The sequence below is a fragment of the Bos taurus genome, chromosome 28 (assembly GCF_002263795.3).
Source record: "Bos taurus isolate L1 Dominette 01449 registration number 42190680 breed Hereford chromosome 28, ARS-UCD2.0, whole genome shotgun sequence".
NCBI classification, from domain to species: Eukaryota; Metazoa; Chordata; class Mammalia; order Artiodactyla; family Bovidae; genus Bos; species Bos taurus.
Genome location: NC_037355.1, coordinates 32,114,361 through 32,140,392, shown reverse-complemented (window position 1 = coordinate 32,140,392; position 26,032 = coordinate 32,114,361). Strand labels below are relative to the sequence as shown.

Genomic DNA, 26,032 nt, shown 5'->3' with positions numbered 1-26,032 from the left:
GTGATGGAATTCCAGTTGAGCTACTTCAAATCCTAAAAGATGAAGCTGTGAAAGTGCTACACTCAATATGTCAGCAAATATGAGTGGCCACAGGACTGGAAAAGGTCAGTTTTCATTCCAATCCCAAAGAAAGGAAGAAAGGTAATGTCAAAGAATGTTCAAAATACCACACAATTGCACTCATCTCACACACTAGCAAAGTAATGCTCAAAATTCTCCAAGTCTAAGCTTCAACAGTATGTGAACTGAGAACTTCCAGGTGTTCAAGCTGTATTTAGAAAAGCCAGTGGAACCAGAGATCAAATCACCAACATCCACTGGGTCACTGAAAAAGCAAGAAAGTTCCAGAAAAACATCTACTTCTGCTTTATTGACTACACCAAAACCTTTGACTGTGTGGATCACAACAAACTGTGGAAAACCCTTAAAGAGATGGGAATACTAGACCACCTGACCTGCCTCCTGAGAAATCTGTATGCAGGTCAAGAAGCAACAGGTAGAACTGGACATGGAACAACAGACTGGTTCCAAATTGGGAAAGGAGTACATTAAGGCTGTACATTGTCACCCTGCTTATTTAACTTATATGCAGAGTACATCATATGAAATGCTAGACTGGATGAAGCACAAGCTGAAATCAAGTTGCTCAGAGAACTATCAATAACCTCAGATACACAGATGACACCACCCTTATGGCAGAAAGCAAAGAAGAACTAAAGAGTTTATAAAAGTGAAAGAGGAGAGTGAAAAAGCTGGCTTAAAACTCAACATTCAAAAAACTAAGATGGTGTCATCCAGTCCCATCACTTCATGGCAAATAGATGGGGAAACAATGGAAACAGTGACAGACTTTATTTTTGGGGGGTTCCAAAATCATTACAGATGGTGACTGCAGCCATGAAATTAAAAGATGCTTACTCCTTGGAAGAAAAGCTGTGACCAACCTAGATAGTACATTGAAAAGCAGAGACATTACTTTGCCAACAAAGGTCTGTCTAATCAAAGCTATGCTTTTTCCAGTGGTCATGTATGGATGTGAGAGTTGGACTATAAGGAAAGTTGAAAGCCAAAGAACTGAGGCTTTCAAATTGTGGTGTTGGGGAAGACTCTTGAGAGTCCCTTGGACTGCAGGAGATCCAACCAGTCCATCCTAAAGGAAATCAGTCCTGAATATTTATTGAAAGGACTGACGCTGAAGCTGAAGCTCCAATACTTTGGCCACCTGATGTGAAGAACTGACACATTAGAAAAGACCCTGATGCTGGCAAAGATTGAAGCCAGGAAGAGAAGGGGATGACAGAGGATGTGATGGTTGGATGGCATCACTGACTCGATGGACATGAGTTTGAGCAAGCTCTGGGAGTTGGCGATGGACGGGGAAGCCTAGCATGCTGCAGTCCATGCAAAGAGTCAGACGCAAATGAACTGAACTGAACTGAACTTGCCTTTACAATTCAAAGCTATACTCTGAAAGTCTAAATCAAATACTCGAATAGTCTAAATCCCTAGTCTAATGTATTATCTGTACTATCTAATTTTTAAAATATTTGCTGTCTTTCATAAACAGGGCAACAAGTACCTCTTTTCTTTCTCTACACAGCTAATACTATTTGACTCTTTTCAGAATATATATTCACATGAACATAAGCCCGTTACTTTTAGTAGGGAAACTTTAGAGGAATGTATGAATATACTTAGCTATGCCCAGTGGAAGCCTCAACTAATCAGAAAAGACTCTTAAGTTGTATCTGGAGCAGCACTGCCCAAAACATAAGCAAAGAGACACTGTATTAATCAGCTGTACAGATAAATATATCTGAAGAACACTGGAACTAAAACTGGGTGCCAAATTAGAGATTCCACATATTATTTAATAGGCTTAATTTTTAAATTTATTTAATAGGTTTAATTATTATTTAATAGGTTTATGTGCAATAAGCACCTTAATAGCTGAAAATCTTACATTTGTTTCCCGAGATTTTTAATCAAGAACTTTACAAATCTTGAAACACTTCTCTGAAGCAGTGTTCTTCAAACTACACTTTGGGATGTGTGCAGGCATGCTAAGGTGCTTCAGTCATGTCTGACTCTCTGTGACGCTATGGACTATAGCCCACCAGGCTCCTCCGTCCTTAGGATTTCCCAAGTAAGAATACTGGAGTGGCTTGCCATGCCCTCCTCCAGGGGATCTTCCTGACCCAGGGATTGAACCTGCATCTCTTATGTCTCCTGCATTGGCAGGTGGGTTCTTTACCACTAGTGCTACCTGGGAAGCCCACAGTTTGGGATGCATGGATATAAATAGAGTAAAATGTTACAATGTGATTCCATTTAAGTTCAACTAAAGCCTCAAGACAATAGAAACCAACCAGACCCACATCTAAGATGGGGAACCGGAACACCTAGGCAGGACCTACAATGGAGGTATCTAAGAATTAGGTTTGCAGCACTTAGCTGATTTTATCTCTCTACATTACCAAGAAAAGATATTGGATGGTGCAGGAGAGCAGTCTGGAAGTGCAAAGTGGAGGTTTCTTTAAAGAGAATTTTCAGGTTTGCTTGTAATGCTTCACCTCCATGGATAAGGCTTAGGGAGCCTTCTGTCATCTCAAGCAAATCAGAGGAGATACAGTGGATCACTTGGACACCTTGATATGTGTCTCCTGCATTTTCAGGATAAGAATGAACTGACATATGACTTACGTCTAAAAAATTTAACACATGAAAAAAAGACTATGGCTGAGGTTGCTTTCTAGATGGCTCAATAAAAGAGGTCTGTTTGGAGGATGTAGCCATTTCCCACTATTAGTAAGTCAAAGATCTATATTTCCATGGAGGAGATTAGGGCCAAGTGTAAGAAAAAGCTCCCTGCATTAACCCTGGATCCTGCCCTGCTGGAGGTACAGAAATCTCAAAAGAGAGAAGTTCCCAGATGTCCAGGATTTGAAAGAGGAATAACAAGTGAACAGCCTTAGGAGACTGTATTTATTACCATCAAGTGAGAGGACTCCAGCTGTTCATGAAACAGCCTAAGGAGAAGGGCCAGACTACGCATCTGTCCCTGGAAGAGCAAAGCAGGACCAGACTGGCGGCAAGTCTGCTCCTGCCGCCTCCTCCTGCCTCTTCCTCCTCTTCCCTTTCTTCACTGAACCTACCTGGGGAGTGGGAACGAGAAGAAGATGAAAGAATAAAGGAAGAAGACGTCCCTCAGTCCACAGAAGAGACGTTATCTGTGGATGAATTTCACATTCTTACCCTAGACTGGGATATTTATAACTGGATCCAGAATATTTCAAGACTCAGCAAACAGAGGACTTGTTTTCCAAGAGTGAGCTGCAAGTTTGGGGCACCAACTGGGATTTTATTCAGAGGCAGAGGAAGGTCTAGTCCTACAGAGTGAATACACGGGGGCGGGTCTAAGAAAAATGACAAAGCTGTACTGGACCCTGGCATATACCACTAAACTAAGCCAACATTCTTGGTAAAAGTACCAAACATATACATTACCATATGTAAAATAGATAACCAGTGCAAGTCTGATGCCTGAAGCAGGGCACCCAAAGTTGGTGCTCTGTGATGACTCAGAGGGATAGGGTGGGGAGGGAGGTGGGAGGGGAGTTTAGGATAGAGGGAACACATGCATACCCGTGGCCGATTCATGCTGATGTATGGGAAAAACCATCACAATATTGTAATTATCCTCCAATAAAATATTTTTTTAAAGTACCAATGGCTTCATATATAGTCCCTGAGGCCAATCCTGTCATTCTGTGTCTCAGAGGCCCACTGCAAGGAGTAGCAACCCACACTCGCTTGCATTTGCATGATATTTCCATGTCCAACTTCTCAACTGACACTCACAACTCTACAAGGTAGCTGCGTAGGTATGACTGGTCCTGTTTTACAGGGGGAAGAACTGAGGATCACATCTGTGACTTGACTTATCTAAAGTCTAAAACTCAAGCACTAGCAGACGCAAGTTTTAGAACTCTTGTCATCAGACTTCTATTCAGTGCTTTTCCCAACACGCACGCTACTTTCTCTAAAGCACAGGAGGAGTGGTTACTGGCTAACACTAGAATCCATTTCTCCAATGTGACTGGAAATGACTTCTCAGTGAATAAAACCGAAATACTTAAACCTGTTAGGTTTTCTAGATAGCAACATCAGCTTTCAAATAAAGTCAAGAGCAGTATAAAACAGTATGACTCCAGGCAGAGTTGCTTAAAGTCTTTTTCCAAATCCAGGATGGTTACTCGAGATAGCTTGATGGATTTTGTTTTTCTTCCTTTAAATATTAATAATTGGGGAGGGATTCTTTTTGATTCAGTTTAGTTGCTTAGTCGTGTCCGACTCTTGATTACTTAAAATGTTGTGTCTTCGGCACAAAGCCCAAGGCCAATTATCACATTTTCTCTTTTCTTTTTTCAACTGGCACAAAATCTAAGAGAAGCCTCGAGGTGCAAATGATCTGTAGTCTATTTAACATCATGGTTATTTATTTTTATGAGACCTCATTGTTGTTCCCTAAATTATAGGTACATTCTTGGCTCCACTTCCCACTCTTCTGCAAACCTCCAAATACGGTTTCTATCTATATTTCCAAATAATCTTCAGTATTTTGTCAAACATTCAACATTGCATAGACGGCATGTTGGACCAAGGCAAGGATCTGTAGAACTGAGTAATTTAACCCAGGGCTGTGACCCCAATTCTCTCCTAGGGGCAGTGCCACATGATTTATCAGGATTGCCAAGGGAAAATTCTCAGGTTGCAACATTTCACAAAGATTGAGCACTTTGGGTTAATGTTGTACCCATGTTGAAACATCTAGGTTTCTATATTTTTATAGTTTTACTTAGCTATTTGTGCCATAATTATAAAATAGGCCATCATTTTGCAAAGACTTAATTACCACCCTCTTTTCTTCTTTTCAGTGGCCTTCTCCTAATCTGTGTCACTCTAGTCTTGCCTTTGTCTCAGTAGGAGCTAAGTTCTTAAGACTTCTGGTTCCTCCAACATGGAAAAATTCCCTGGGAATTTTTATGTAAACAAATTTGGTTAAGTTGCTGCAATTTAAGGTCGAAATTTCCCCAGCTTTACCAAAGAATAATTTAAAGTAATAATAACTGCCCCTGGAATACAAATAATAATCCCTTATAGTTTTAAATTATAGTTTTTACACCACTCTAATTTGTGTCAAGCAAAAGAATCAAGTACTAAACAAATATAAGATTATATTTGTACTGAAGTTGCCCCTTTCTCTGATAAAAATTCCATTTAAACTTTGAGGTTGGGTGTAGATATCAATGCAGCAAAACGGTCCCCTATTCCACAGGCACAGCTAATTAACCCCTTCTCTGCACCTCCCATGTTTCTCCTTATACAACTTTAACAGCCTATTTCATGACATTGAAGTTATTTTCACACATATCATCACTAAATGTTCCTTAAAAAGGGAAAGACTCTCTATCTCCATGTCATGGTCCAATTCTTAGGAACTCAAAAAGTGTTGTTGAAGTGAGCTATCGAGAACCCTGTAAAGAAAGAGGTCATGTAACCATTATTCCTTTTTAAAAACAAGGTAACTGAGCCTCAAAAAGCTGATGGGATCTTGCCAAAGTCACAGATCTTGTTAAGAGAAAGAACTTGAATCCGGATACCTGCAGCTCCAGGGTCCATGGACTAATATTACGTCTCTGTCTTTGGTAACTTTTTTCACAGAATGATCCCCAAAAGTTTAAAGCAATTTCTTGTGTATTGTTTTTTGTTATTTGCTCATTTTGTTAATTTAATCCAAGGGAACAACAACAACAAAAAAACAACTTTGTTTTTAAGAAACAAAATTCTACATTTTTTTCACGGAGACAGGTTGTTTATGTCAACAAACTAATGAGGAACAGAAAAGGGGAAAGGGGGGAAAAAAACAAAGGAAAGAGGAAAGAAAGAAAAGGTAGGAAGGAAGGGAGGGGACAGATGGACAAAAAGCTTGAGCAAAAGCATTCCAAATTAATTTATGTCATCAAACTGAGTCTCAACCTGCCTTTCCAATTTTATTTACCATCACTACCCCCTACTCATTCTGTGTTGCAGGTAATTGGTCTAGTTGTGACAATCCTAAGGATAAGCAACTAAAAACAAATTGATTCTTATATTGATCTTATATCCTCCAACCTTGCTAAATTCACTTATTACTTCTGGTAGCTTTTTACAGATTCTATTACATGATCATCTGTGAATGAAGAGAGCTTTGTTTCTTTCCAGTCTAGGCTTTTTTTTTTTTTTTCCTTTCTTGTTTTCTTGCCTTGTTGCACCAACTAAAACCTCCAATACAATGCTGTGTAGACATAGCAAGCATATATTTGTATGTTTTTTTTTAAACAACAAAATGATTGAGAATTTTTCAGGCACTGAGTAAATTCCACACCAGTTAAAGGTAAGAATTAGTCTCCATCCTAAGGATGTTATGACCTGGTGGAGAAGCTCTCTCTCTACTGAAAAACAAACAAAGCTGGAAAGATAAGGCCAGAACAGGTCCTTGAGTAATAAAAGTAACCACAGCAGTAATAGGAGCCTCATTACTTACAGAAGGACTACTATGGCCCAGGCACTGTTGAAAGATCCAGGTATGTATTAATTCATTTAACTCTTCCATCTTATCCCCATTTTATAGGCAGGGAAAAAGAGACACAGGAAAATAAATAATTCATGTCTCCACAGCCAGTGTTCTCAAGAGTTGGACTAAATTGCCTTCAGTTACCATGTCTTCATTAATAGGTATTGAGTGTCCATTCTTTGCTAATTACTATGTCACTTTCAATTAATTTAACTATCACAATTATCTTGTCTTATAAAGGAACTGAGCTTCAGAGAGTTTAAGTGACCTGTCCAAGGTCACCCAACTAGCATAAGACTCAAACCAAAGTGTCCCGACTCCAGATTCAATACTTTTTTCTACCACTCCCTGATTCCTCTTCAAATAGTTAATATTTATACAGCACTTTGCAGCTTACTGATCTGATCTGATCTTGCAGCTTACAAAAATTGTGATCACATTTATGCCTTCACTGCCACTTAAAGAGGTTGAGATTTTATTCACTAGGCAAAGGAGAACCTTTCTCTGTTTTTGAGGGGAGGGAAAATGTGAAAGGTAGAAGAGGGATTTGGGGAAGATGAGCATAGCACTCTGCTAGATGGGTTTGCCAGGGCACATATGCATGCACAGGGTTAGGAGGCTCCCACCTCTCAGGACCCTCTACATTCACCTCTGAACCTGTAAGTCCCTCCCTCCAAACTCATGTGCCAGTCGGAAGAAGTCCTGCTTTAAATAATGTGCCTGGAGGGAACTCCCAGAAGAGCAGAGATAATAAAAGTATTTCTTATGTCACTTCTCCCTGCATTTAACTTTGGAGGAGTATTTTTGTTAACTGGGAAGAGCACACCAAGGAACCATTATCACTGATACAAGAAGAAAACGGATGGCAGATTTCCTCAGCCACGTCCTGTCAGTGTCAACAATTTAACTAAACATATAATAGTCATAACCTCATCAGTGTTAAATTTTCTAGGTTTCTGGCACATATCTCTTCATCTCCCTCATTAAGTTTATAGAGTGTTCTCTGGTACATTTGCTCAGTATGAAGATTTCAGTTTCAACTGGCACATATTGGAGTCAAACGGGAATGATTTTTTTCTGCCTTAAGTAGTTAGCAGAATACGAGAGCGTATGAAATGGACCAATGCCCACAGCCAGGTATTTGGCCAGTAATTGCAGATGGGTTTGACCCCATCCGTCACAATCCCACCCTGCTCGCTAGGGATGGGTCCAACACAGAGAGACTAACCGAAGCCCGAAATACGAAGAGTTACTCTGATTTCAATATCTCCCTTGATTCACACCGTGCATCACTAGTCCCCACTTAGGGACTCCCCTCATTCACAACTGGAGTCCCAAGGCACTCACTATTATGCCCGCTTCAGGATGGTTGCTCCAAACAAACTCCCTGAACCCAAATCTATCCCGATCCTCTTGCACTTAACCTAAATTGGACAATCTAGTATTCTGTGCTCAGCTATGTCAGATGAAAATGATTGTTAAAAAAAAAAATTTTTTTTTTCAGGCAACTATTTAAGTGACAGCAATACTTGAACCATGAACTTCCAGATGTTCAAGTTGGTTTTAGAAAAGGCAGAGGAACCAGAGATCAAATTGTCAACATCCGGTGGATCATCAAAAAAACAAGAGAGTTCCAGAAAAACATCTATTTCTGTTTCATTGACTATGCCAAAGCCTTTGACTGTGTGGATCACAATAAACTGTGGAAAATTCTGAAAGAGATGGGAAGACCTGCCTCTTGAGAAACCTATATGCAGGCCAGGAAGCAACAATTAGAACTGGACATGGAACAGCAGACTGGTTCCAAATAGGAAAAGGAGTACATCAAGGCTGTATATTGTCACCCTGCTTATTTAACTTCGATGCAGAGTGTTGGGGGCCGGCGTGAGGCACTCTGCCCATGACAAAGGTCATGAGGAAGGAGGCTCAACATACACAAAGGCGGGATCGAGCCTCAGGAGTCCCACTGGAAATTCTCGAGCATCTACCCCCATAACCAGAGCCTGCCTACTTTACTACTTTGTGCTCTCCCCTACACCTCTGACTTTACGGGGAGCTGTCTCCCACCACCTCTTTCGGAGAAGGAGTTAACTTAGAGCTCCAGTTAATAATAATTCCTGGGCGTGACAGGAGTGTTTCAACCTACAAACTCCTCTGAAGGTTCTCTAGCCTGCCTGACAGGCTTGTCTGGCCACATGTGATTGCTCACAGCCTCCCAACCGTGAGAGGCACGAGATGCTTTAAACCTTCTAAAAACAGGTTCCTTAGAAAAGTTAGAAAACCATTAGTATAAGTATAGTGGGCTGATTAGAAATTGTATTGGTGAAGGGTTTTTCATTTGTTGAGCCAATGTTTGTTGCTAAGACTCCACATCCCCTGCCCTTACACACATTAATGAATATACAGAAGAAATAAGTATTAACCTTTGATATAAATCACATTAGACCTTAGGCTAAGTAAATTCTTTCCTTAACTAAAACCCACTACACCCTCACCCTATAGGAATGTAACTTTATTTGGGTGGCATCTGTTTTAAGAATAATCACCCTTGGAGAAAAAAGTGCTCTGGTTGACTGACCACTGTCACAAGGAGAGGGTCGTAAATTGTCAGCAGGCCCCCCTGACCAGAAGATGATGTAACACCCCTAAGACCTCTGTATACATTTGTGTGAAGCACCTGACTTTAATAAAAGTCAGGACTGCTGTCCCCACGTGACTTTTGTATAACATCTCAGTGTATAAAAACAGACTCTGGAAAATAAAGAATTGGGATCAGTTCCTCAAAATACTGGTCTCCCCATGTCGCTCTCTCTCTCACTCTGGCTGAGTCTCCATCTGGAGCACGGAATCCACCATGCTTACTAATTATGCCTGGGCTTCTAAGATCCGACCAGGGAGGCCTCAGTGTCTCCTCTCCTTCTGGAGAACGGAAGGATGCCTGCAGCCTACGTAAGTGGTGCAAGCTTCTTGTCTTGAAGTTTTATTGGTCTCCTGCGTAAACCAAGCTACTCAGCCTCTTTTCTCCACTGAATTTTCCTACTGAGCTATCCTCATTCTATTACTCTTTATATCTTTGATGAATATTTAAATAGTCGCCGAAGCCGTCTCCCCTTCGAATACCCTGGATCAGCCGGGACTGGACCCTGGCAGCAGAGTACATCATGAGAAACGCTGGGCTGGAAGAAGCACAAGCTGGAATCAAGATTGCCGGGAGAAATATCAATCACCTCAGATATGCAGATGACACCACCCTTATGGCAGAAAGTGAAGAGGAACTAAAAAGCCTCTTGATGAAAGTGAAAGAGGAGAGTGAAGTTAGCTTAAAGCTCAACATTCAGAAAACGAAGATCATGGCATCTGGTCCCATCACTTCATGGCAAATAGATGTGGAAACAGTGGAAACAGTGTCAGACTTTATTTTTCTGGGTTCCAAAATCACTGCAGATGGTGACTGCAGCCATGAAATTAAAAGATGCTTAGTCCTTGGAAGGAAAGTTATGACCAACCTAGATAGCATATTCAAAAGCAGAGACATTACTTTGCCAACAAATGTTCATCTAGTCAAGGCTATAGTTTTTCCTGTGGTCATGTATGGATGTGAGAGTTGGACTGTGAAGAAGGCTGAGTGCTGAAGAATTGATGTTTTTGAACTATGGTGCTGGAGAAGACTCTTGAGAGTCCCTTGGACTGCAAGGAGATCCAACCAGTCCATTCTGAAGGAGATCAGCCCTGGGTGTTCTTTGGAAGGAATGATGCTAAAGCTGAAACTCCAGTACTTTGGCCACTTCATGAGAAGAGTTGACTCATTGGAAAAGACTCTGATGCTGGGAGGGATTGGGGGCAGGAGAAGAAGGGGACAACAGAGCATGAGATGGCTGGATGGCATCACTGACTGATGGACATGAGTTTGGGTGAACTCCGGGAGTTGGTGATGCACAGGGAGGCCTGGCATGCTGCAATTCATGGGGTCACAAAGAGTCAGACATGACTGAGCGATTGAACTGAACTGAATTTAAGTGACAGTAAGCTTGATATGACTTCTTTCCCAGGAGCTCCTGTATTTTAAAAAGAAGTACACAGAATCAGGTATATTTTAAACTATAGAATAAATTCAGCCATGGAGAGAAGGTTCTGAACAGCTTCAGGGTAGGACTTTTTCCAGCATCCATCAAATGTCCTTTGAGAAACAGCTAACCCTATCAATATACTCAGACCTCAGTTCCTCTTGTCATTTAGGAATATCATTACTGCATCATTGTGGGGAATGATCAAGTTGGTTCATAAACCTCTTAGAAAGCAATATAGTACTATACACAAGTGAGAGGTTTCTAAAGCCTTTTGCAGTTTGTCCTTTGTATGGGTAACACACTTGACCTCACTCCATGGAGTCAAAAGAGACTGGAAACCACCTGGGTAATGAATCTATCTTTCAGCTAGACAGGAGTATAACTTGTACCTACACTACTTCCTGGGTTCAAATCCAGATTATCCTATCTCTCGTTTCTCAATTTCCCACAAAAATAGAGTCCCTGTTTCCTGGGTGCCACCTTTAACACTGGCAGCAGACGCCTTCCGGAACCTGCTCACAAGGTTGCCATACCAACAATGGTGAACCAAGGCAGTTTGTGGACCAACTCAAGGGCAACAAGATGCTCTTGGTCCTGAGATAAATAACTGAACCAAGGATGTTATCCATGAAGAAAGATCAAACTTGGTACTGTCTTACTTTGAAATAGAGCTCCATTCCCAAGCATAACAAACCTTTGTATTTTTATCCAAAATGTATCCTCCCAGACCTACAACTGCTGCTGTCTTTTAACCAAGACATCGGTAGTTGCTGTTTAGTTGTTCAGTTGTGTCCAACTCTTTGTGACCCCATGGACTGAAGCACGCCAGGCTTCCCTGTCCTTCACCATTTCCCAAAGTTTGCCCAAACTCATGTCCATTGAGTCGGTGATGCCATCCGACCATTTGATCCTCTGTTGGACATGAGTGCACAGTCTAAACCTTCCTTCACTACTTTTCATCCCAGGTTCCTTAGTGCATTAGAAGTCTATGTTTATCTATGAAAGTAGTAAGTTCTAGGTTTGGGGGAACCTTAAATTATGGGAAAATGATCTCAAAATTTCTGATCAAAGTGTCACAGAAGGATCTGAAGAATATCCTGGGACATTCTCTTTGTTTACAAGACAAGGAATTGAGGCCTGAGCTTAAAGTCACATGCTGGAGTTGCAAGGCAGATATGAAATGCAGACTCAGGTCTAATGCATATGTATCCACTCTACCATATGGCATCCTTCCCCTCTGCTGCCCATGCCATCAGCACTAATGGAACCACCCATCCTGTCACTGTTCCCTAGGAGTTAATGAAGGTCTTACATCCCCACTAACCTGTGAAACGTCTACTTTCCCTTCCAAGGGTCTTCTCATATTTCCTCCTCAGCTTCCTGGTCAGTGCTGGGAACTCATGGACCTGTCCTCAGCAGTTTTGCAATGACCAATGGAATGGATGAATACCTGACTGCACAAGTCCTTATCACTAGCACTGCTATGGTCTGTTCGCTGAGATGCCAATGTTTCTCTCATAAAATACAACCACCATGACTCAGGGGAATGAGGGTGTGGAGGACAACTTCTACAGCTAGCCAGCTCCATAGGTCATTTGGTGCATGTTCTGTGGCCCATGGCTTCCCTGGTGGCTCAGACTGTCAAGAATCTGCATGCCGTGCAGGAGACCCAGGTTCAATCCCTGGGTTTGGAAGATCCCCTGGAGAAGAAAATGGCAACCCACTCCAGTATTCTTGCCTGGAGAATTCCAAGGACAGAAAAGCCTAGCAGACCACAGTCCATGAGATCGCGAAGAGTTGGACACAACTAAACAACTAACACACTGTTGCCCATGCTCACACGAGCCAGTGTGCAGGAACTGAAAGAGGCAGAATGAGGCCTCAGCCTGGGGATGGGGGAAGTGCTGCCCCAGCCAACCACCTCTGCCGTGGGAGGTTGATGACAGATGCAGAGCACACAACTCTGGCTGGATGCCAAACATCTGGACCCAAAGTCAAGCAACCATGTCATTCCAATCAAAGAAAACCTAATCAACAAACATTTCCAGTGCCTACTATGTGCATCTAGACTGCTGTGGTTAAAATGAAAGACATTTAAGTCCTACTCAAGCCCCGAATTCCACTGTTCTCTGTTCCAGATGCCTGATACTGCATTAATCAAACATTTATGTTTTGAATCAAGCACCTGTTGGTATATGTTGATGTGCCGGCAAAACCAAAAGTTTGGAATTATTTCTCATTCCCTTTACTGGTACCCTTGTCAAGCTCCTTAGACGGAGGCTGAGAAGAATTTACCCCAAAGCCCCTACCATTTCTAGCCCTTCTCTGCCTTGCTGCCTACTGCTCCATCAGAATGCAGCAGGGTTGGGGGGGCATGCTTTCTCCCACTGTTCCAGGGAAATATTCAGGTGAGAACACCACCAGAGGCAATCTCTTTCTGAAATCAGTGTTCAGTTGCCTCTAGGCTCGCACACACTCAATGCCATGAGGGAACCCTGTGCATAATTTGGCATCTGTAGTGCTCTAAGAACAAAGGATATAATATCCCTTTGTTTCTGGACATCCTAAAGTGACAATGACATCTTGGTTGACAATGATGATTCCATATTCTTTTGTAAATCAAGTTATTTCTGAAAGAACTTAAAAGAGGTGAATGAACATTCAGTTGCTTTTTATCTGGCGTTTCTCCCATGAGGACTGCCAGAGCTTTTACTGATAATCCCACCAAGCACTGTGGTCATGAAATGAACCAAGTCTAGGGATTTGCTTCCAGCTTGCTTTAGGCCTCCCACTGTTCTCACTCTTCAGTAAGAAGAAACAGCTACTGAGGCTAAGGTGGGAGCACCTCTCCATATGTGACAGTGGTCTCTGATTTGTCAAAGTCCCCTAGCTGTTGTCAGGCAGGCTCTGCACACACTTCAGATAATGGCATGATTGTGCTCATCTTTCCTATTTCCACAATGGCCTCTACGTTTCTCAAAGTCAACTGAGGTCTCACACCTCAGGACACCGAGCACAGGATGTGTACAATAATCATGATATCATGTTTACAGACAGGGAAATAGCAGAGCACTAAGGCCAGACTTACTTGTAACCTTCCTACAGGAGATGGAGGTGGGAAACTGGAAATGTGGGTCTCCCCACCCTAGGTGTTGTGGCTACCCCCTCAGAAGTGTGAAATAGAGGACCCTCTGGTCACTTACATTTTTTTTTTAATTTAATTTTATTTTTAAACTTTACATAATTGTATTAGTTTTGCCAAATATCAAAATGAATCCGCCACAGGTATACATGTGTTCCCCATCCTGAACCCTCCTCCCTCCTCCCTCCCCATACCATCCCTCTGGGTCGTCCCAGTGCACTAGCCCCAAGCATCCAGTATCGTGTATTGAACCTGGACTGGCATATCGTTTCTTACATGATATTTTACATGCTCAAATGTCATTCGCCCAAATCTTCCCACCCTCTCCCTCTCCCACAGAATCCATAAGACTGTTCTATACATCAGTGTCTCTTTTGCTGTCTCGTACACCGGGTTATTGTTACCATCTTTCTAAATTCCATATATATGCGTTAGTATACTGTATTGATGTTTTTCCTTCTGGCTTACTTCACTCTGTATAACAGGCTCCAGTTTCATCCACCTCATTAGAACAGATTCTCTGCTGCCCACCGCAGAGGGTGGTTTCTGCAGCCAGTCTGCTCAGGGAGCCACTGGGCTTCCTCACTGTCCAAGCTCAGCTAGTCCAGGGAAAGAACATTAAGGGTGTTTTCCTCACAGGCCTGAGCAGCATAGAAGGAAGCTTCAAAGTTCCTATCTGTGGGCAATGCTGCTCTAGACAGCGCTTTGGATGACTGCTAACAAGCCATCCTGCTGAGTAGACGTACCGACAGCCAGGGTGGGGCGAGTAGAGCCTATGCCAGATTTTGATCCTCCTGCCTTGCTCCCTCAGTTTACAGAAAGCCTGTAGTACTTTCTCATTCTTAAACTCAGGACCTAGATCAGGTTCTGAGTAGTCTATCCCCGGTACTCTGAGCCCCACTCTGATGTCCCTAACTCTACAAAACCCCTTTGGTTCTATTCAAGAAGAAAGTTCGCAAGACAGCTTCCTCAAGAACAAAAGTTTCAACTCAAAAGTCTCAGCTCCTTTTATCTTCTCAACCCCACCCCCAGCACAGTGATGACCTCACAGACGAGACAGAGGCTGTTAAGAGGTGGGGAGGGCATCCCCACCTCCCTGTCTCCTTCTACATCCTGCCCATACTCTGTACTCTCAACCTTGTTCTGTCTTTCTCATTGGACTCTCTTTCACTAGCTCTCCACTAACTTAACTTCTTTGTTACCAACTTGATACATGTGCCCAGAACGGAGGGACAGAAATTCCAAAGTCACCGCTTATCCCCTCCCAATGCCAACTCCCTCATGGAATTTTGTGACCCAAAGATGACCCTGGCCTACATACTGGATTTTTTTTTTTTTTTTTTTTACACCATAAAAGAACTATTTCTGCAAAGAATTTTGAAGTTGTCATTTTCATTTTAAAAATAAGATGATAAAACACACACACACAAGCCATTATTTGTAAAATGACTGCAGATGATGAAGAGGAATGCATATCAATACACACGCATGCATACAGATGAGTGGGTGAGCACATGTGTATCTATGTATCTATACTGGGGGGGGGGGCCAGAATGAGCCTCTCAGACGAAGAGAATGACTGAATACTAAGGAAAATGACAGGAATCAAGAGTGTTTTCAAATTTCTTCTAGTTTTTCCTTCCACCAGTCCCTCCAAATTAAAAAAAAAAAAAAGTTTTTGTGGGAATTCCATTTAAATTTGATATCTAAATGAGCTTCAGAGCAGTCACATGCGTGGCAGAAACGCAGGGGTTACAAAGCAGGGTCTCACTGTGGTATGAGAATGATTGCTAGCTAAAAAGGGAGATTTTCTAGTTCTCCTCTGGCATTGCTTAGCTAAATAAACCCTGACACCTCTGCGCCTCGATGCTTGATATCTTAGATTCTTTCCAGGGCTTACTAGTGTTCTGTGGTTATATTATTCAAAACTATGTGGATATTTGGAATAATGATTACCGTGTCTATGACGACCACCACTGCCACCACCGTCATCCTGACTTCTCTTCTTTCTAGACCAATCTGCAATTGCCTCTACCTTAAGGGAACAAATAATAGATTTCCTCATTTTGCAAGGAAGACTACAGACAGAATTTTCAGTGACTCTACCACTATATCTGGGTAGTGCCAAGATCAGACTTCATGAGAGCCAAAGAGCCCAGTGCAACACTATCTCAAATGCTAATAATGGAAGACCCTTCTAACTGGGTTTCCAAAGAAGCTGTCAAAGGGAATCATGGAAATTCCAAGAAAATTTGATCTTCAGAGAGCTTGGACTCTGCTTATGATCATGAGTTCGGGCCAGGTTCAGACTTTTCAAATGCTACTCCAAATACTCCCTAACCCAGGAATTTGGGGCTACTCGAATGCTAACTCAGTGTCCCTTCCTGTCACAATCAGCATTCATGCAATTCTTTACACTGTTAGCAGCTTATGAAGTTGGATGTGTCATTCCTCCACTACACAAAAAAATTAGACTCAGCTCCTCAACCCAAAGATATCTTGGGTAAGTTCATCTTCTACTTTTTTAAAATATAGGATGCTTCAAGAATTTGCACATCATCCTTGGGCAAAAGCCATGATAATCTTTTCTGTGTCATTCCAATTTTACTATATGTATTGTTGAAGCAAGCATGGGAAGGTCTTTCTGAAAGATGGAATGTTAAGTGGTAAAAATCACAAGTTTTGGAATCACACAGGCCAGCATAACTTTAAAAATCTCGATTACGAGAAGGTAGCATCTGAGAATTACCCGCTTGTGTTCTGTGTAGGGATTATTCATCTCTTACCTCATTAGATACAGTTGTCACAAAGCATGCACTCAATAAATATTTATTGAACTAAATTATCTATCCTCATATTGAACAAATTTATTTTCAAGTGGGCTCCACAATCTCTTAGCAACCTGATTCTATGTTCCCTGCAGTTTCTATAAGGATGCGTTCTGGGTTTGGGATATCGATGTCTTTGTCCCACCTCATCCATAAAGTCTTCCCTGACAAGTCTAGTCTGCCTACTCTCCTTTTTCTGACCCCCTGTTGTACTTATTCCAGGTTCCAGTCACTTTGGCCCACATGTGATATCTTATCTTGCATGGAAAATGTGTTTCATAAACACATCATCCTTCCCAGGAGCCTGTAAGTTCCTCAAGGGCAAAGGCCATATTTGGTATTTATTTTGTACGTCCCATGGCACACAATGCAATACAGAACCCATAGCAGACTCTGAAAAAGGACCATTAAATTGATTTGAATTTTAAGGACAGTTCTCCACTGCCAGTGAAGACTTTCTTTCAGAGAAGTATTGAAAGGCAGGATTGGCTATATTCATACTTCATTTCACCAAGCTGAGCCCATAAGTCTCTACAGTTGATGTGCTAGTTAGGAAACAAAGGGTCAAAAAGCAGCTGCTTACTTTCAGCAAAGAAGAGGTCGTATTTCAGTCGTGGACTGCAGGATTTCACATGTCAGTCACTCTTGACTCTTAGCCAAACCCTTTGGTGTCATCAGGAATAAAAAGCAACCCAGAGATATGTCAAATATCAATTTCCAATTACTTTCTTGCAACACATTTCTGCCACTTGGGAAAACTCCCAAGGGATCTGTTGCCTCTTATCAGCTTAGATTGGGTTTATCTTTCAGTCCAACAGGTAACACTCGGCAATGCCCTGTTTAGCCTCAATATTACAGTGTCCTCCTCTGACACTCAGGTTCTCTTGCGAAGTCTTCAATATTGGCTTACTCTGTCATCGGAGACCTGGCCCCAGTATGGAAGGCCTGCTATTATACCCTGAACCATATGTGTCGGGGCAGAATGGGGATAATGCCAATCCCAATCGCTATGGTGAGCTATTGTCACTAAGGTTTCCCAAGACTTAATTTGCATTGAGATGTTGAATGCAGGAACAAGCCTCATGCAGGGCTTGTGTGTCTTCAGCTCGAGCCAAGCAGGGAAGAAACAAGAGAGTCTCTAAAAGTCTTCATTTTGATACTCAAAACACAGAACAACATTTCTACTCTCTCCGTCACAGAAGACAGGCCACAGACTAATTGAAAAAATCTTTGGTACTAGGGATGTTAAAACTGAGGATCTGCACAAAACCAGAAATCACATGTCCCCTTTATTACAAAGTAATGGAACAGAATTTGGAAAAACCAGGAAACATTTCTGGGTCCATAAATCAGCCCAGTTGGAGGGAAACGCAAATGGCCAGCACCTGGAATGAGCCTTGGTCTGGAGCGGGAGAGCAGCCTAAAGCCCTGAACTGTGGGGCCAAGGCTCCAGACTGTGCACTGTGATTAATGACTTGAGTGAAAGGTCTCAGTTGAAGCTGAACAATTAACTTGTTCTCTCCACATCTCAGATCTCTCCACAGCATAACTATGTCTTCCCTGATTGTTCCTATTTACCAAAACGCAAGCCAGTCTGGGAAGCTTCGAACATGTCATCATCAGACTGTTTCTGACAATCAGGAGAGCCCTGGTGTTTGTCAGGACTACTTTCGTCAAATCATCTGTTTCGACTCTGCATGCAAGCCTCAACCTTTCAGTTCCTTTTCAAGTTTAAGAACCATCCAAATGAGGCAATGGCATTGGCCTCGATCCGTTTAAAAAAAAAAAAAGTCCAGAGCTCAGAGGATTGCAAATGGACAGCATATGGCCTGGCTTGTTTCTGGTCACTCCCCAAAAAGTTCTTAGGGAATTGAATGTCCATGAGATTAATGGTTCCCTCCTGTCTTGCCTTTATCCTCTGGAATAGGTTTCTCTAATCTCTTTCAGATCCTCTAAAGCATTTACATTAAACCAATCACTCCTCCTGAATCTACAACAGAGATTCTGATAAGACCTGTTAGAACCAAGGAAGTCTCCAAACCTCTCCCTGTTTCTCCAGGAAGTAAATCTGTAGATGGGAAAGAAAAGCAGGTGACCCGAGAATCTGATTCTGAACGTGTTAATACAAGTACCTAGGAGGAGTACCCCCATAGAATCCAGTTTCCTCATTTGACCTCCCAAAACCACTTCGTTTGTGAGAAAAGGGTCTACCAAAAGTGAGCGTGCCCCCCATTAGGTAGGATTGCAACAGTACTCAGTGCGTTGCCTAAGAAACTCCACCCCATGGACCTGCCATGGGGCTGACCCTTCACTTCCCCTTTAGCCAATCCCATTTCCCTCAGTGAAGGCACCCTGTCTCCAGATCAGATCAGATCAGATCAGTTGCTCAGTCATGTCTGACTCTTTGTGACCCCATGAATCGCAGCACGCCAGGCCTCCCTGTCCATCACCAACTCCCAGAGTTCACTCAGACTCATGTCCATCGAGTCAGTGATGCCATCCAGCCATCTCATCCTCTGGCATCCCCTTCTCCTCCTGCCCCCAATCCCTCCCAGCATCAGAGTCTTTTCCAATGAGTCAACTCTTCGCATGAGATGGCCGAAGTACTGGAGTTTCAGCTTTAGCATCATTCCTTCCAAAGAAATCCCAGGGCTCATCTCCTTCAGAATGGACTGGTTGGATCTCCTTGCAGTCCAAGGGACTCTCATGAGTCTTCTCCAACACCACAGTTCAAAAGCATCAATTCTTCGGCGCTCAGCCTTCTTCACAGTCCAACTCTCACATCCATACATGACCACAGGAAAAACCATAGCCTTGACTAGACGGACCTTTGTTGGCAAAGTAATGTCTCTGCTTTTGAATATGCTATCTAGGTTGGTCATAACTTTCCTTCCAAGGAAGACATCAAAAACAATAACATTAATAACAGAAGTGTCATCAGCCACAATAGCAGCACGCATGTATATAGCACTTACAATGGGCCAGAAACTCTTTAAAATAGTCTATTTATATCAACTCACAGGGTCCTCACAACAACCTTACAAATGTAGGAATTATTATATTACAGAGAGGGCGATACAGAATATCTTGCCCAAGGTCACAAAACCATTAAGTGGTAAAGTGAGGATTCAAACACTGGTCTCATTCTTAAAACTATCCTATAGTGCAACTACATTCTCCAGAGGTATGGTCCCCAGATACCACTGTAGATGAGGTTAGCAAGGCAATCCTCTAGCATGACACCCCTGAGCAGTCAGGCCTGGTGAATCCTGTTTCTGCTACTCAGTGAGTAACCTCCAAAGAGTTCTGAGTCTCTGAGCCCTTGTTGGTCTCATCTGTGAAACTGGCATGATACAAAGAGCTGCCGTGTAGGGTTTTAATGAGGTTGGTGAGATAATGCTATACAGGACCTAGCACAGTACCTAAACATGGCAGCTGAATAAAATGGAAGCTACAGAAATGCTTAGCACTAATCAGATCAGCTCATACTGACTAAAGGAGCTGGGGAAGATGAGACAGAAATAATCACAGCTTGGAATGTGAATACGAAATGCAGGTCAAAGTGGTAACCCCAAAGAGACTAGGATACTAAAAAGTACTGATGAGGAATATCTACCTTCTTGGCCTGACTCAATTTATGCAGCCTCTGGCTTGGCTTATTCCCATGAATGAAAAAATCCTAATTTTAAAATATATACAACATTAAGAAGGAATGAACAGATGTCCAGACTGGGATAATCAGAATCTTCTCCCTGAAATCCCTAGTCCAGAAGAGCAAGGCCTCCTGCATGGCCTGTGTGGCTGCCCCAGAGTCAAGCTTGGAGCTGCATCCTTCATTCCACGTTTCCTACATGTTCTTGCCGACCCCTGACACATCACATTCTTTGCATCAATAAGGACTGGTGCCAGAACACACTAAATTGCCTTTGACTACATTTAACTGATCTAGTATTTTTTTATGATTCTTTCTTGTTGCACCATTTTTCACTTTTGACTTTACAATTCTCTGCTGACTTTAAATAAAGCTTTTGCCAGACTACCCAAGGTGGTTTTTAATAGAGATTTAGGGGCTAGGTTGTGTTGTGGTTTGGATTCAGATTCTCCTGCAGCAATAAGGGGAAATTAACTAGGTGGTTTCATCTCAAGTGCCCATTTATACTCAGAATGGACAGAGAGCTTATCTTCTTCCAAGCCTTGTAATCATGACACTACAAAGTGATATTCAAGAAAGAAAAAAAATTAGGTAGCAATAGCTTCCACACCACAAAACCACTACACAGTGTCCCTGTAAACCCAGATGACTGGTATAATATACAGGCAGCAGTGGGATCACTTGCTGAGTGACAGGGAGGAATCTGACCACATTGCGTCCTCTGCCAAAGATGATGCTTGTTCTCCTTAAGATGGGGAACTCAAATGACCCTACAGGAGTTACACGAGCTTGCCTCCTGACACTGCTCCCTCCTCCTTGCTATCCCCGGGCCCTGCTGCCTTCTGCCCAGATCAAACACTGGGAGCCAGCAGGCCTCAGTCACTGAAAAGGCGACATGACCGGCAAAGACCCCAAGTTGGATATGAAGTCCGTCTCCCAAACTAACATTTCTTTTTTAGAGAAGAATTACCTTGAGTTAATTACCTCTTGAAAATATAAAATCGATATGTCAGTAAGAGTTTGCTTTTGTCTCATTATTCATTATTATCCAATGCCTGCTCCATTACAAATGAAGAGAAATAAAAACATGTGTTAAGTATTAAGAACTACAGCTTTAAAAATATCTGTGCACTCCTCACCAAGTTTAGAGATAAATAAACCTCTTGGGTTGTTTTTGTCTTTGCCTCTACCTACCACTGATGGTAAATGCAACTGAATTTGAGTTTTTAATTCTAGTGGTTTTCTTCATAGCTTTGCCACTTCTATAAGGACTCTTAAAATAGTGTTTTAATTTGCATTTTTGAACTTTATATAATGACAGTACACCATATCATTCAGTGAGTTGTTTTTCCTCCCAATTTTGTGCATTCATCCATGCTGAATATTACTCAACTTTACTTAATGAACCATTTGGGCTGTTTCCAGTTTTCTTGTCTGTTTTTTGTTTTGTTTTCCTACTACAGAAAATGCTATGCATATAGTTCACATTGATTTGAATATGTACAGTAGCTTTTCCTAGGTTAGAACTTGGGGAGTAGAATTGTTGGATCTTAAGAGTTTGCAATATTCAAATTCACCAGACAATAACAAATTGTTTTGCAAAGCAGATACACTGACTCACACTCACAAAAATAACTTGAGTTTCTGTTGCTCTACATCTTTACAGCAGTTGGTATTACCAGGCTGTTTACATTTTGCTGAGCCAGTGAATACAAAATGTATCTTACAGTTTTAATTTACATTTTCAAATTTAATTTTTTATAGTTATTAAGCAATTTTTGGATAGTTTGAAAATTCCTTGTTCAAAAAGTATGAAATGCATGCAGCATTTGTAAAGGAGAGCTGAGATACTATGGCTACAGAGAAAGACATTGTGTACATAGATATAGAGGAGTCAATACCTCTCTGTCCAAATCTGCCATTCACACTTAAAGCTACAGTCCATGGGCTAAATCTGGCCTGTCACTTACTTTAGAAAACACAGTTTTACTGGGACACAGCCATGCCTGTTTCCTTACATATTGCCTACAAATACTTTCAGTCTACAACGGCAGACAAAGCTGAGTAGTTACAGCAAAGAGCATCCGGCCTCCAAAGCCTAAAACACTTACTACAGCGAAAGTTTGCCAAGCCATAGCTTAGAGCATCTCTATTTGCAGGCACAGACACCTTCGACACCAGATACATTCCCCTGACTCTGTGCCTCCCAAATGCCCTTCCTCAGAAATGGCTTCATCTTCTACAAAAGTACTCAGGCCAAAAACCCGGGAGTCATCTCACACTCCTCCCTCTCACTCACCACTTAGGACTAGCTAGTGGATACCACTCATGGGCTCAACTTTCTCAACACCATTTCTGTGAAGACCTGTTCTCCACATCCCCTGCCAGCCTCTGCGCAAGCCTTACAATGACGTAGGCCACCCTCATCTCATGACCAAGCCCTTTGTGGGCCTCAGTTCACAGCATTTGTATACGTCATTGCATTTTGTCTGCTGTCTCCACCTAAACTGTAAGTTCCTTAAAAAAAAAAAAAAGGCACCCTTGGCATTTCTACGCACAGTACAGTGCCTTGCACAGCAAACCCTTCATAGTAACTGAATCTCCTACAGGCTTCTCAGTCCTCAGAAACCACTGAGGGCCTGACAAGAGAAGGTCCTTGTGACTGCCATAACCCTAGTCATCAGGGTTTGGAAACAGTCCCTGCTCTCTTGAATCTCATGGCTGAGAGGACCTGTGAAGAGACTCCTCATCGGTATCATTTAACGTAGTGGTCCTCCAATTGCTGTGTACAGAAGAGTCATCAGAGCTCATTAATAATAACAGAAGCCAGAGTCACCCCAGGCTCACTGAATCAGAATCCCTGAAACATGTTCAAACATCTTTACCTTATGGACTTTCCTAGGAGGTTCCTACATAGGCTTGAGAGGAACATGTCTAGTAAGGAAGGCTTCCTGAAAACACTCGCTTAGTTCTACCCCATCCTACCACATTGTATGCAAAGGATAGCTAACAATATATGGGACTCCTCCCCAAGCCCTTTTGTTTGTGTACTGGAGCTTCCCTAAGCTTCTCCACTCCTCCACTCTCCTCCCTCCACTAGCTTAGAAGAAGCCTGATTTGAGGGGATAATTAATTGTATCCTTTTCTCAGGACTGAATTCTGATTTTCATTGAATGGGCTGCATTCCTGGTTAGTGATAAGGTCCACTCCCTACATGGAGCATTTTTACTGCTCAACACACCTAAAATCAAGACTCTCTTGTTATATCCTGGTACCACTCCCGTTTATGTATCATCCCTTCTGGTACCTGCCTGCAGGAAGAGGCGTGCAAACATTTGTACCATGTATATAAGAATGCTTATTTTAATTTTTACTGCCCTCTTCATTTCCAACATATTACAGATCATTTAATATGTAAAAACAAATGTTAATAGGAGGGTTAGACTAACCACAATACCAATAAGATGCTATTAGTATTTATTAGAGGTTTTTCTTATTAGGCTTAATTTTTTCCTAAATTGCATATGACCCATTATCATTATGCTTGGTGGATAATATAACAAAACAAAATTACCAGTCCATTTTACTCAAGGAGAAAGTCTAAGGTTCCTTGGGTTTTATAACACCAAGCATAGCGCAAATTTAAGGAATTTTTCCAATGCTGCACTTGGTGATTTTTAGGAGTCTATTTCCCCCAGAGGCATGTAAGTACTAAAATTGCACTGGATTGCGTTTTGCTCTCAGCGGGTGAGAAAGTGCATAGTCAATGGGTTATTTGCCATTCTTTATTTCCATTTTATGCAGTCACACAGAGGTATCTCTCAGGTGGTTGTTGAAGTTTACTAGACACTCAGGAGCCATCTCCTGCTTTCTCTAAATGGCATTTATAATCTATAACCAAAGGGGTCATCTATGAAGCCTTTGGTGCAGTACACTTAAACTCTGCTTGCATTAGGTCAGGTTACAGAGATCAGATCTTTTGCTATGAGAGTTCAACAGAGGGAAAATTGCATCACATATCTAAACAATATTTATAGAACAACAAACAGCAAAACAAGGTCTAACACAAGTACTGAAAATGACAGAACATAGTATACATGAAATCAGCATATAGGGGATAAAGACCTTCAGAATACACAGGTCCATAGTAACAAAGGGGCCACGAAAAAATCACCCAAGCGATTGTGTTGAACCTTTCTTTATCTGTCATAATAGCACTACATTCTGTAAATGCAGTATTGCTCTGCTTTCTTTCAACTGGATACCTCCAATTAACTATCATTTTCATGCTTCACTACTACTCTGATAATTGATGCTCATCACAGGATGTCTGAAATACTGAAAAAGTCAGAAGTGCTTTCTTGAACCATCAAGACACAGATTAAAATGTATTCAGTGTGGTTATTCTATTTTATTGGGGGGAAGCATGGAACGGAAGAAAGAACATAGGCTTCGGGGCAGACCTGGTCTGGATTTCATGAAGGACACTTATTAACACTGGGACCTTTGGTAAACTACACAGTATCTCTCTAAGCTTCAATTTCCTCATACATAAAATGGGAATAATATCCAGCTTTAGGAGACATTCCCATCATTAAATGAGACCACAAACACATGGAAAATACCACCACAGTCCCTGGCTTTAAAGAAATCACTCAATCGGAGCTCTTAATGTGGACATTTCCCTTCCCATTCCCAATCATCAGTAAGATATGCAAGATGCATGGACCTCTTTACTTTTTTCTATTCCTCTCTCTGAATATTTAATTCATATGAACAGCTCATTCTCCAAAAGTGGCAGAGTAGTTTAGAATGGATTCCCAACACTGGACTATTTACATTGGAATAAAAGCAATATTTTCAAAGAAACTATTTGTTTATCACTGGCCTTGGGGAAATAAAATTTCAGTCTCCAAAATGGTAACAAATTACTCAAAGCTTGCATCTTCTTTGGATCCTTTATTATTTTCATTTTTATTATTACTACTTTTAAAATTATTTTATTTCATTATTTTGCATGATTAAATACTAGCACATTGTAACAAAAATTCAGATACTGAAAAAGCTAGTTTTTTGATCCTTCTACTCTTTTGCATTCTAATTTGGATCGTCCCCTGATGGTTGAAATAACTATTGTCTAAGTTTTTATGTCCATCCTTCCAAAACTGCTTCTATGCATTTATACACATGTATGTGCTTGAGTATACGTATGCATGATTTTGTGCTTTTAAATACAGAAATTTTGCCACAGTATACAAATATTTTGTATTCATATTGATTTTTGCTCAACTTTTAAAAATATTTTCATAATGTTCAATACCATGCTTTACCTTACATTAACCATTCCATTCTTGATGGGAACATCAGAAAGTAGAAACTTAAAAAAAAAAAAAGCCAGTGACTTCTGTATATTAGCATTGTGCTGTGCTTAGTTACTTAGTCACGTCTAACTCTTTTGTGACATCATGCATTGCAGCCCGTCAGGCTCCTCTGTCCGTGGGGATTCTCCAGGTAAGAATACTGAAGTGGGTTGCCATGCCCTCCTCCAGGGAATCTTCCCAACCCAGGGATCGAACCCAGGTCTCCTACATTGCCGGTGGATTCTTTACTATCTGAGCCACCAGGGAAGCCCAAGAACACTGGAGTGGGTAACCTGTCCCTTCTCCAGGAGATCTTCCTGACCCAAGAATCTAACTGGGGTCTCCTGCATTGCAGGTGACTTCTTTA

At 41.7% G+C, this 26,032-nt stretch overlaps 1 protein-coding gene and 1 non-coding gene across 2 annotated transcripts in view; both read right to left on the bottom strand.

Annotated features, from left to right (window-relative positions):
• The window catches only part of LRMDA (leucine rich melanocyte differentiation associated), an 864,553-nt gene that overhangs the window by 225,478 nt on the left and 613,043 nt on the right, over positions 1 to 26,032 (bottom strand). The window lies entirely within an intron of this gene.
• LOC112444791 (U6 spliceosomal RNA) lies at positions 16,351 to 16,455 on the bottom strand. The gene has a single exon (XR_003033161.1). It is a non-coding gene; the product is annotated as a U6 spliceosomal RNA (small nuclear RNA).